The sequence below is a fragment of the Aotus nancymaae genome, unplaced genomic scaffold (genome assembly GCF_030222135.1).
Source record: "Aotus nancymaae isolate 86718 unplaced genomic scaffold, 86718_ANA_hifiasm-v0.15.2.pri h1tg000036l, whole genome shotgun sequence".
Lineage (NCBI taxonomy): Eukaryota > Metazoa > Chordata > Mammalia > Primates > Aotidae > Aotus > Aotus nancymaae.
This window is the reverse complement of record NW_026988450.1, coordinates 11768310-11781598: the sequence shown is the minus strand read 5'-3', so window position 1 is coordinate 11781598 and position 13289 is coordinate 11768310. Positions and strand designations below refer to the sequence as shown.

At 45.1% G+C, this 13289-nt stretch overlaps 1 protein-coding gene across 2 annotated transcripts in view; it reads right to left on the bottom strand.

Annotated features, from left to right (window-relative positions):
• The window catches only part of CHD7 (chromodomain helicase DNA binding protein 7), a 178128-nt gene extending 165307 nt beyond the window's left edge, over positions 1 to 12821 (bottom strand). For both annotated transcript variants that reach the window (XM_021671224.2, XM_021671267.2), the window contains exon 1: positions 12569 to 12821. The gene's annotated coding sequence lies outside the window, so the exon portion shown is untranslated. The remainder of the gene's footprint in view (positions 1 to 12568) is intronic.
• Between the last annotated feature and the right edge of the window lie 468 nt (positions 12822 to 13289).

Below are 13289 nucleotides of genomic sequence, written 5' to 3'. Positions count from 1 at the left end.
AGGAAGACAGGGGTTCCTTACACAAAGTAGAGTATTAGAAGAGTAAAAGATGCACAAGTAAGTTGTGTATGAATTAATGCTTTAATGCTTTGAATAAAAAGACTCATTTTTCTTACCTCTCACCTAGTATTAGTAGGTGAAACAAGTCAAATCACTCTCTAGGTCGATAGCTGGCTGAAGCAGTTTTATAAAGAAGTAAAGAGTCATGTTACAGGTTTGCCAAACAAAGGCACTATTATTGTTGATAGTATTATGGTAGTGATCCATAAAGAATGATGTCGGCGGGGCATGGATGCCTGTAATCCCAGTGCTGTGGGAAGCTGAGGCAGGTGGATCACCCGAGGTCAGGAGTTCGAGACCACCCTAGCCAACATGGTGAAATTTAGTCGGGCGTGGTGCCGTGCAACTGCAATCTCAGCTACTCGGGAGGCTGAGGCACAAGAATCACTTGAACCAGGGAGTCGGAGGTTGCAGTGAGCTGAGATCACGCCACTGCACTCCAACCTTGGAGACAAAGCAAGACTCCATCTCAAAAAAAGAAAAAGAAAATGATGCCAATGACATGAGCAGCTCCTGGAGTCCTGAAAATACTGAGCTGCAGAAAATGACAAGGAGTCGTCAACTGTCAACCAGTCTGCTAGGTGCAGCCTGGGTGTTTGTGCCACTTCCACAGCCCATCCATTCACCTTCACCTTTCTTCACCACAGCAAGACAACAGTAAAACAACAACAAAAACGAAAATGTTGGCACTACAGCAGTGGCACTGCCTGCCAGCCAGCAATTCAGCTACAGCAGTATAACCACCTGTGTGCTCCACAGTGTGGGGAAATTACCTATGTCCTTGAATTGTGTCCTTATTAATGTATTTGACAGAATATAAGACAGTTGTCCTTATCCTTCTGGCCCTTAGCAGCTAAATGGAATGGCTGTCAGCACCCCAGAGTAGCCACAAAGTTCCCTAGAAAACTTCAGATTTGCTTCATACACCAGGCTGGATGTTTATTTTTTATTTTTATTTTTTTAATGAATGGGAACATTGAAAAGCTAGCATATTAAATCTGGTGATAAACACAGCTCTGAAAATTAACACAATTAAGACAAAGATTAAAATATTAAGTGCACCAAAAATAGAAAAATTTACATTTTGAGTAGAGGCTTATATTCAAGCTAGTCAACAGTTTATTCAATTGTGAAAAGAAAAAAACTATAAACACATACAAAATCCAAAAATATACCATCATAGACTGTTTGTGTGGGACAAAGCAGTAATAAGACTTGGGATTTTTTTTTTTTAATCCCCTGGCAAATGAACATCCGCCCACCCTGTAACATAGGGCTATTGATTTATAGATTTGAACTCTATACCTATTTGAGAATACGACTGAGTGTATGACTGTGGAAAAACAGCCTGTTGTCCTGTGTGTTCACAGAACCAGTTTGCAAATATTTGACAGAGGCTACATATTCACACAAGTTAATGCAAATACGAGGAACAAGTGCTGTGATCTAGAGCCCAAGTAGTATCCTGAGTTCTTTCAAAGGCAACTTTCGCCCTGTGCAGTGAGATAAAGATGTTAAGTGAATTCCATCTTGGATAAACACTGAGAGAAACTTTGAGGAAGTCAATTCTGTAATAAGTTGAATACTTTGTTGTTGGCTACATCTTGGAATGATAAATGAAAACAGGGTTGGAGCACTAACAAGTCTTGTAACGAGTATGTGTCTTTCGGGTTGAAAGTGTCTGCCATTGATAAGATACAACATCTGAGGAGAGAGGCCTCACTGACTGTAATCTGTTAACAGACGCCATTCAGCCTCTCGATTTTTCTCAGGAGCTGGTGCTAGAAAGTGTAGGTGTGTAAGATCATGATGTTTCTACTTCCTATCCTTCTAAGACCTAGGTTATTTCGATGGGACCATCCAAAGCAATTTCTGCAGAGTAGTTAATGCTACAGGCTGTTAAATAAGCCTGTCCTGCTTTGAGTCCCAACACTACTCATTAAAAGCTATGATCTTAGACAAATTTATTAAACAACCTCCTCACCTGTAAAATAGCAATTATTGTTCCTACCTCAGCATTTTGACTAATCCTACTTCAGGATTCAGCAAAAACAGTTCACATAAATAACTTAGCAAAATGCTAACTGACAGAAACTCTATGCTCCACAAATGCAAGCTACTGACATCAACCCCTTGGAGTCACTCACTGTTCCTTTAAAACTTTTGATACTGATACAACTGCAAACTTGGAGTAAAGTTAGAATAGTACAAGGATCTCCCATAAATACACACTTATCAATTATTTACATTTTGCCTTATTTATTTTGTTATTTCAAGTCATTTTCAAGTGAAGAAATAGAAAAGAATAAAATGAAAATTATCTATACTCCATCTCTTCCATTTCCCCGCCAATCTGGATAGCAGTGAAATTCTAAGTAAGCTACCCTAGAGCCTTCCTTTTCCTAAGAAACCTTCTCATGTTCCAGTTGCTACTCACGTCCTTGACCCAAACCCAAAGGTACTCCCGTTTCAGATCCCACCTCTTCTCTTTACGTGGTAAACAGAACTTGCGGGGAAGGAACTGAGGAATTAAAGGTTCTGAGATTTGAGAATCTGGAGTTCCTACAGATTTTGAGAACACCCCATGGCCTCTGATCTAAATCAGAACACACTGCAATTCCCAGAGTTGATCAAACATGCCCACACCACTGATCATCTAGGATGACATCACCCACCATGTTTGGAGAAATGTAGATCTGGGACAAAGAAGCAGTGACTGGTTCACTAGAAAGACAGCCATAACTCTGGTAGCAGATGAACATCCTCACAACTAGAGAGAAAGAAGTGCTCCCTCAAATTTGTCACTTTTAGTACCTGGGATATCTGAATTACCTCCATATAATCAACAAGAGAATTAGGCAAGTAACATCTGGTTGCACTGATGGACAAAGATACTACTTTTCACATGTCTACCCCTGAAGAAAAATGAAAACTGTGTAGCCAGTCACCATTTTGGGCCACTCATCTTTGTCCAGTCATCTGTAGGATTATGGTTTGAGGGACTTTTTAAACTAAAAGTAAAATCAATACATGTGATTTGGTAAGTTCAATGATTAAACTGAACTAATAAAAATAGTAACTAATTGATATATATGCCATATGCTATACCAAGTGTGTCAGGCAGAGTATCACACTTAATCTTCACCATAACCCTGGGAGGTTGGGAGAATTATCTCCATTTTCATGATTCACACCCTGATCTGTCTGACATCACAACTCAAATTTTCAGCCACCTCAGAATGAAACCTCCACAAGAACAACTCTTCCCCTCATCTCCATGTGAGAGGGAGGGCCTTAAGTGCAAAGGACGAAGGCATCCCATGACGTATGGCCCCACAACTACAGCAGGCACCAACAGAGGAAGTACAGACAGAAATAACCCGAGCTGATAAGACATAACAATAGGTAGGATCACAGCATGGCATGGGTATTTTTAACACACCTTTGTCTATAAAGACGGCAACAATGCAAGCTCCAGAGCTGGTCTAAGTGGCAATGGCAGCACGATGGTTATGCATACAGATTGTGGAGTCTAGCTAATCTGGATTCAAATTCCTCCTCCACCATGTGCTAGAAATGTATGGCCCTGGGTAATTTAACTTCTTGGCTCTTTTAGTCTCCTGATCTGTAAAATGGGGATAATAATTCTAACCTATTACCTAGAGTTGCTTCGATGAGGAAATGAAATGATCTGTGAAAACATTCAGCTGAATAACTAAGCAACTGGAAATGCTCAGTAACAGCCAGTCATTATGGCTATTACTGTTATGTTTAATATTGTTTTATGGCCAGGCGTGGTGGCTCACACCTGTAATCCCAGCACTTTGGGAGGCCGAGGCAGGTGGATCACGAGATCAAGAGATCAAGACCATCCTGGCCAACATGGTGAAACCCCGTCTCAACTAAAAATACAAAAATTAGCCAGGTGTTTGGCACGCCCTGTAGTCCCAGCTACTTGGGAGGCTGAGGTGGAAGTTACCGCTTGAACCTGGGAGGCAGAGATTGCAGTGAGCCGAGACTACGCCACTGCACTCCAGCCTGGCAACAGAGCAAGACTCTGTCTCAAAAAATATATATATTGTTTTATTATTTCTGCACTATTTTACTTGATTAGCCCAACACACACTTAAGGGTGGGGTACACTATTAATCAGATATTAAAATTCTCAAGATGAGTATGCATGATTTTTCTTGCAAGAGTGGATCAGTTGCAATTGGTGAAAGCAAAATTTCAAGCACAACAAGGCCAAGTATACAAGAACATAAAACACTATAAAAGAGAGTTAAAAAAAAAATTATTTAAGGATGTGGACTAAACAGTTTCAATGTAGTGCCAGTCCTAACCATAAATAATTGCTAGGGTCATACACTTCAAAATACATCACCAACTGAGGCATTATTTTAAATCATATTCCTGTGCTCAAATTGATTTTATTATTCACTTAGTACACTAGCACGCACTGCGCCTTGAAAACTAAAGGCACATTTATGATTCTTCAAGGGACTTCTCACTATTTGCCTGCTTAGTATTATGTTAAAGATGTTTAATAGTTTTTAGGTGTGTTGAAATAATATGCACATTTGCTCATTATGTTTTAAATATCAACAGAACAGAATTCTAAAATGTTTATGTAGCAGGGCACAGTGGTGCATGCCTGTATTCCCAGCTACTTGGGAGGCTGAGTCAGGAATAGCCTTTGAGCTATGGAATTAGAATCCAGCCTGGACAATATTGTGAGACCTCATCTCAAAAACAAAACAAAACAAACATGAATAAATCAATAAAATGTTTGTGGTTTCTTTCAAAGGGATGAAAAGAGGACACAGTGGATTCTAAAAAGTTAAAGTAGTTCCCCAAACTTGCTGCAGAACTAGAGGGAAAATTAACTACTAAGGTACCATGTACCCTTTTTTAGACATATTGAAAATATGGTGTAGAAATTTGACTGTTTTACATTGAGGATACTAGGGAGAGAAGGTGATGTGTCAAAACTAACACATGTGTCTAATTCCATGCCTCTCCCTACACAAAGGCTGGGTATGGAAATCCAGGTTGCAGGCAGTCCCTGCTCAGCAGCAGGTGGCTATTTGCCCAAGCTTATCCTGATGAAATACATGGTGGAAAATCTACCACATGACCTCTGTTGCCTCCTCCGCCACTGCAGATGCCAGGAGAGAAGACAGGCCCCAAAGAAGCAGCTCCTCTATTCCTCCATTAAAGCCATATCCACAGGAGCCTGCGTGTGCCCTTCCATTCAATGTCTACATCTCTCAGAAATGATCTCTTACACCCTAAGAATACACTGCTGGTCAGACCTAATGACAGAATGTATTTTCAAGGGGTTTTTTTAAAACTGGTATGTTGAAGAAATAGTATTAGAGATAAATTGCCACAGAGTAGTTGGCAAAAGCCCATCTGAAGCTGAAGTTAGTGCACCAAGTTTTCCTGCCATTCCACACATGGAAATATTACTTCTCCTGAATTTAAGCTTATTCAGATAATCACTCAAAACTACTGCAGGTGAAGATAAACTTTCACATGGAGCATGTCCCTACAACCAACACAAGACAGGAAGGGACCCAGTGGGCTTGACTGAGTCACAGTGGCCACCAGCAAGGCCTGTGAGGAACACGCAATGACAATAGAAGTATCTTTGAAACAGACCCCTAATCAAAGACACTGAGTCCCAGGAAGGATATCTTTATGCATACAAGAACAAAATCTGATCAAAAACAAAAAGGATAACATTATCACCCATATAAGCCGGCAAACACAAAAATACAAATACTTCCCTCAAAAAGCCTTCAAAATTAATGTCCCAGATCTTCATAATTTATCTTATATAACATTACAGTCAGCAATATGAAGCAACTTTGAAGGTAATTTACTTATTAAACCGGTTTGTACATACTCCACTAAAAACCAGGTAAGTGTTCTGATCAACACTGGTATTCTTCTCCACATTTATTTAAACATGCACTGCTACCTTGCCTCAGTATGACTATAACCATCTCCTAAAATACAACTCTCTCTGACGGAGAACTGCAGCCTCCCTGAGAGCATGTGGGACCCACCAGCTGCATGTGGAGACCCAAAGACTTCGTCCGAATATGCGACTACCAACAGAAAGCAGCCTTCATAAGGGGAGATAGAGAAGAACAAAATGTGGCAAGGTCTGGTTGCCACAGGGTTCTGTCCTCAACCTGGGATGAGCAAACTCCTACAAAGTGCTATGTATAAGGCAAGTAACAAGCAAAGTGCAAGGTATTCAGCAAGTAAAGCTTCCCTCCCCTCTCCCATTTCACTGAACCCATCCACATTCCTTGATGGGCTCCCCATATGCTAGTATCTTCTGGCTAAAGCTAGCAGGTTATTTTTTAAAGTTCTGTAATGCCAAGAGCAATGCAAAGGATAAAACAACGGTATGACGGTCCATTATCAGCTGCCTCAATTACATGCTACAAGAACTCATGATCTTCCTTCTCAAATCTGAGCCAAGTCTGATCCCTGCCTCTGTGAACAGCATCAGTAGCCAACCAGCCAAGCAGGGAACATGCTAGAAACCTATATGCCCTGAGATCTCCCTCTTGAGAGCACATCTATCCCCAAGTCCTATTCACTGAAACTGTTAAATATCTCTCAAATCTGTCAATTTATCTCCATCCCCATGGACACCACCAACTGAATCCAAATCATGGTGTTTTCCCCATCCCACAGACCACAACAAAAGCAGGCAGGATACTGTCTACAACCTATTTTCTCTCCACCCACCAATTCGATCTTCTTCAAAACACAACTCTGCTCATGTCAAACACTGCTTAACACTCATCAGTGGTTCCTATTGCTTTTTTCAAAAATTCCAAATTCAATATCCTGGAAGCCCTGACCAAGTTGGATACTGCCTGCCTCTCGAGTCTTGTCTTGCAGCTCTCTGAGTGCCTCAAACACACAACCTCCCTGCAGGTGAGGGGCAATGCCTGAAATGCCCTCAACCCCTTCTTCTACCATCATTCGGATGGCAGTGCTAAAGCCACTTCCTAAGGGTTAATACTCCACCCAACTGATGGAATCCCCAAATCCTAAGCTGTCACTCCTCCTGGCACCTGCTGCATCACACCTATGACCTTACGGTACCTCTATTTTTGTGTGTTTACCAGGTCTTCTCATGTCACCACTGTTTTGCCAGTTCATAGCACTGCATCTTTCAGGTAATAGGTACTCAACAAACAGCTGAATCAATAAGAAAATAAAAAAAAACACAGATGAAACAGGAAGACTAATCACAGTCCAGATTCTGTGGCCACGAAAGCCAATCCTGACACATACAGTGGAATCAAAGCTCAAAGAGTCACTTTAAAAAGTGCCTTAGATTCCACATTAGCATAAGTAAACAAGCCTGAGAGTGAACCAGCCTTCACTACCAAGTTATGTTTCTTCATAAATATCTACATTATTTTTTACTTTTAAAAAGACATTACTAATTCTCAAAGTAAAAGCAGAACAGAAGCCCCCCAAAAAATCCTTCTCTGCAAAACCAATCATGTTGGCAATCAGTCACCTAACATTAGTTAAAATGCAACAGGAATCTAGTTATGGTGATGAATAAATCCATCTAAAGTAAGAACAGTTATCAAATTTTGAAATAATTGTCTCTGCATTTTTCTAAATGGATAATCATAGTTCAAAACAAAACAAAACCCTCCAGAAAGAGTAGAAGCAAATTATTGTTAATTTAGGAACACCTTGAAGAGTTACCTTGTCCTATACTATAGGATTCTAAAGCCAGAAGGTACCTTTGAGTTAGAACATGAGCAAGAGCTGTACCCTTCCAGGGCCAACAAAGACAAGGCAAGCACCCGTCCCGCACCAGCACCATGCTAGGCACTAGGAAGATAGCTGTAATTGAGATAAGCTCTGCAACAGTGGGTGGCCAGCCAGAGGCAGTTCATTTAATTAATCTCTCTGGGCTTCAGTTTCTTAATCTGTAAAATGAGAAAGTTCAACCAGCTCTCTAAGGTCCTCACACTCTAAATATCCAATGATTCTCTAATGAGTATAAAATGAATTTTTATTTGACAATATCATTACGACTTCCTGTTTCTATTTCTTCTTTTTATCACATAGATGTGATTTCAATTAAAAATTTTAACATATTGATAAAAGAAAAACATGGACACATAGTCACAGTGTTTTAAACTACCTTCCCAGCTCTTAACAACCATTATAATCACCCATGGACTTCTGCCATCACTGCAACCTAAGTGATACCCAAATTGAAATAAATCATTCCATCTTTGTAATTTTTGTGGAAAAACCAAGTGATTACTGATTCTCAATTTCTTTTATATTTTAATATCAGTCACCTTTGAATGTCAATAATTTTTTAAAAGACTAAATAATAGTCTTCTAGAGAAAGGGGAAGATTTTATCTCCTGAGCTAACAAAACTATAATGGTTTTGGAAACCTGTTTAGAAAAATGCTAAATTCTGAATTTCCAATTGCATAAAAAGAATAGATTTTTTTTAAGATACACAAATATGTCCACATGAATGAACAAGACAACTGAAAGGGTCACAAAGAGCCAATATACTCCTGAAATCATCCTTCTCCATCTTTTTCGGTGAATTTAGCTATGTGACTATGTGCTTACTTTTTACAGGTAGAAATCATTTGAAAGCTGGAAAAGAATCACTGTCTTAAAAAGTTGAAGTTTTAAGAGCCATTTTCTCAGACCTGACTAAGCATTTTTATTCTTGCAATGCCATTATTTATAGTAGACGTTTCTAAGAGGAGTATGGTGTCTGCTATCAAACCCGAAAGGTTGTATTTAGTGAAGAATAAAAGATAACTATTACTTGTAAGTTTATCTTAAAAGTCAAATGTGAATATTTGTGTACCTATAGAATGGTCCCCTATTAGATGGTAAACTCCCTGAGGGAAAGTACTGCCTTTTATTATCTTAACCATGGAAGGCTTGCCAAGGTTTGCTGAAACAAAATTAACTAAAGGCATGGTGACTGTGTGGCAAGCAAACTTTTTCAAGCACAGAGAATAAAATGCTGTAATCTTAGGTTTGAAAGAGCTACACTAACTTGGCACCTACATCGCTTTTATGGGTTACACAGCAGGCACACGGAAGCATTTGCCGTGTATTCTCTCATAGTTGAAAATATTCCTGTTATTTTCACCTGTTTAAAAACTATAAACATGTTATTGACTTCTCATCTTTATGAAGAAACAGTTGTAACATTTCCTTGATGTTACTGTATTATAAAAGTATTCTTCATGGTATTCATTTTTAACTCAGTAAAAGTAAGGCTAATCTAGAAGACTCATTACAAAAAAAGTTTTGAAAATGTTCCTGTAAGTTGAACTGATTAAAAACTAGACCAAATACTGGTGTATCTATGAAAGTACTATTTTAAAACTAAGTTACTGAATACATCGTTGTAAATTTGACTTCTATATTTTCAACTTGGTTGTTATTTTTTTCCTTGGAAGAGGAAAATAATATTTGGGTTTTTAACCATCACCTATACAAACACTAATTTCTCTATTTTACCTTCCATGTTAAGACATATAAGAGAAAGTAATTTTTTTAACAAAAACTAATTTAAAAATAAGGTCATTGAAAATGAATATAACTACAACTTAGAATTCAAATACCAGTCTTTTTAAATTATAATTTATTTCTTATCTGAAAACTCATTTGAATCTCGAAAGCATAAACCCAGGATACGATTCATCGTGGTTTAATTTAGTAACTCGCACAGAAGAAAAACTTAGAAAATATAAAGAGAATAAAACCTACAATGCTAGAAAACAATCCCAATTATTGAGTGCCAGGATGAGGAAATTCACCTGTTACAAGCCTGACAAAAATTCATTATGTCCTTTTATCAACAGATTACCAAAAAAGAGAGAATGCCCTATTTCCACTATTGGGAAAATTATCTAAGAAAATTTCGCTTCCAAAATTTGTTGCTCAAGCCCTTACCCGTTTCCAAATTATTTTACTTTATAACTTTTTTCTACAAGTCAGATTTTTTCAGGGAAAATAAACTTTTCCTGAGCAAACTGGAAGACATAAAATGTCTCCTACTTATCACCTAGAAAGGCAAACCAAGCCCTACTCCATGCCCCAAGCATCTAGCTTTCAGCCTCTTTATTATCATTGTCAATGAATGGGCCCCAGTCAAATGAAAGCTGCCATTTTAGGGTAAAGACTGGAGGGCTTCTGTTGTGCAACACCAAGACAAAAACACTGCGCGACAGATGTACTCTGGGGGCTGGGAGAAGGAATCAACTTCGTAAAATCACTTCTCAAGTTATTCCTGAAATAGGAATTACCTAGTACTTACACATTACTGCAATCTAAACGTAATTATAACTGGGATAAATCAGGTACTCATGCTGCTAAGGTCACAGTTCCTAAGACATTTTTTGTCATCGTTAGACAAGATCAGTGAAGAAATAAAGACACGTATTTTGTTTCTTCTTTGATTACTACGTATACTAAGTACTCCCTCCCTTATTAAGAGAGAATTGGGGTGAAATAACACTCAACCCCTTAGAAAGGTATCGCCCAATGGAAAGACGGCTTAAATTAAAATTTTTAGAAAATAAAAAATCAGGGCCTCCACATAATCCTTTAAAACTAAATTAAGACGCGTAATGTATTCCAGAAATTAAGCCCCCAAAGAGACACATTTTAAGGTAAGTTATTTAAATCGATTGCTAGATAATATACAATGGGAAACTAAAAAGTATACTTAGCAAGTGGAGCGCTGGATAGTGTATCTAATTCTAGCAATTCAAAAGGAAACTCTCTCCATGTGGGTTGCTACTTTTCTTTTGTCCATTGTCTGTTCAGAAGAGGGGGAAAAAACTAGTTTAAAACCAAGGCGTGAACAGTCTCTAAAAGTGACCTCCAGGAAAAGAGTCCAACCCACAGCAGGAGCACTCTCCGCGCCGCTCGCTCCACGGGGGCGCTCACAAAGCGGGCGGCCAGCCGGGAGTTTGGGGTGCGCTCCCACGGCTCCGGGTTCCTCGAGGCAGAGCCATCCGGAGAAAGGCGGCTCGGTAATGATGGCTGCTCGGGGCCGGCGGCTCCTTCCCCAGAGCCTCCCGACCAGCGCCCCCACCCCCGCCTGGGATCCGCCGCCAACACCCGCCCCCCGACCCACGACCGCGCCGGCCCCGCGCCGCCCGGCCCGCCCCGCACCGCAGCCCAGGCGGTGCCCGCGCCCCCGCCCGAGCCCCGCGCCCCCAGCAAGCCCAATCCCCAGTGCGAACCAAACAAACAACGCGTCCCCCACCGCCCTCCTTTCCTCTCCTTGCTGACCGCTTGGCCTCCAGCCACCTCGGCCGTTCACGCTCCGAGCCGCTGTTCTCCGCGAGGGCAGAGCGCACCCGGGCCACCTCGGGGGCCACCTGGTGACACCCCCCCCCACCGGCGCTGACCCCCGGCGGGCTGGGGGCGGGGGAGCCGAGTTGCCTTGGGAGGTTAAAGTCGCTATTATGTAGCTGCCGCCGCCGCCGGCGGCCCGGCCAGCTCGACAAGGTGGGGTCCCCCTCCTCGCCGCGCCTCCCGGCGCTCGTCCCTGCCCCGCTCCCTTTCTTCTCCTCCTCGCGCACTTGGGAGCCGCTGGGGATCCCCAGGAGCCCCCAACTCCGGGCTCGCAACTCCGCGCCCGCGACCGGCACAGGCTGAGCTCGGGACGCCCCCCGCGCCGCGTGTTCGCGCTGCCCCCGCCCCACGCGGCGCCCCGCGCACTTTCCCCGCCACCGACCCACCTCGCTCGGTGGCAGTCCCCGCGCGGGCTGGCGCCGCCGTGCCGGGAGGGACGCACTTTGTTCGCGCCGGTGCGGCCGCCGCTCCCGGAGAGCGCGGCGTGGTCGGTCCGGAGCTGGGGGCGGGGGCGGGAGGCGGGGGTCGCCGCCGTCCCCGAGCCGCCGCCGCCGCTGCTCAGCCGCCCCGCGCCCGCGCGCCCATCGCCCGCTCGCACTTGAGTTGGAGCCCAACTTTTCCTCCTTCCTTTTTCTCTCGAATGGAGCCGGCAACTCGTGCTCGGCGCCGGCGGGAGGAAACGCGCTCGCGCTCCCCCGCGCGCAGACACGCTCCCTCCTGTCCCCCGTACACCCCCCCACGCCGGCAGCACAACAAAAAGCCATTTACATGCGAGGAAGTGACCCTCGGCCGCACCGCGCGCCCCCGCCGCCGCCGGCCCCGCGGACGCAGGCAAAAGTTGGGGCGCCGGGCGGCGCTCAGGGCGCAGGTTCGGGCCCCGCGAGCGGCGACGCCGTCGACACTGCACGGGCGGCGCTGCGCTCCTGCGCCGGCCCCGGCCCCCGCCCGCCCTCGCCCCTCGCCCCTCGCCCCGCACACGCCCAACTCCTCGCTCCCAACTACTGGCGCGGCCCCTGCCCCGACCAGGAGCGATTTCCTGCCGCCGCCGCCGCCGCCGCCGCCCCTCCCGGGGGCGCCGGGCGAACTCTCGCGCTCACCGGGTCGGTCGGGCTCCTCCGCTGCCTTGTGCCGACAGGAAAACAAAACGCACAGCGGGCTCCGGAGTTGGCTCGGCAGCCGCGGCCAGGGGGCTGAATCCACGGGCGCGGAGTTGGCCGGGGGCGAACGGGGCTCTGGTGAGTTTCAGGGTCTCCGGGTCCCCGGGCCGCCTCCTCCGCGGCGCTCCTTTGTGTAATTTCACTCGATTCAAGTTTAATCCGATAGTTCCCGAGCACGAGCGCGTCCGCACCACCACGGCTCAACCCCCGCGCTGCCGCCGCCGCCGCCGCCGCCGCCGATGCCGCCGATGCCGCCGATGCCGCCGCCGCCGCCGCCGCCGCCGCGGCCCCAGCACGCCAGCGCCTGCGCGTGTCCGACACGCCGCGCGCGCCCGAGGCCACGGGGCCGCGCGCGCCCGCCGCCGGCTCCCTCCGGGCCGCGCCGCGCCCGCGCCCGCGCCCGCGCGCCGCCACCTGACGTCAGGCGCGCCTGGCATAATTTATGCAAGAATTCGGCCGGGGTGGCGGAGGCCGAGGGAGAGGCCGAGAGAAAAGGGGCGGCGCGGAGCTGCAGGGCCGCGGGCCGCAAGGGCGGGCTGGACGCCACTTCCCGTCCCCGGGCGGGCGCCGACGCTGCAGGCGGGTCTCCCCGCCGGCCGGTGCGCCGCTGCTGCGCAGCCTTCTTTGCCCGGCTGTTCGGAGCGCTCGGCCGCTGCGCCCG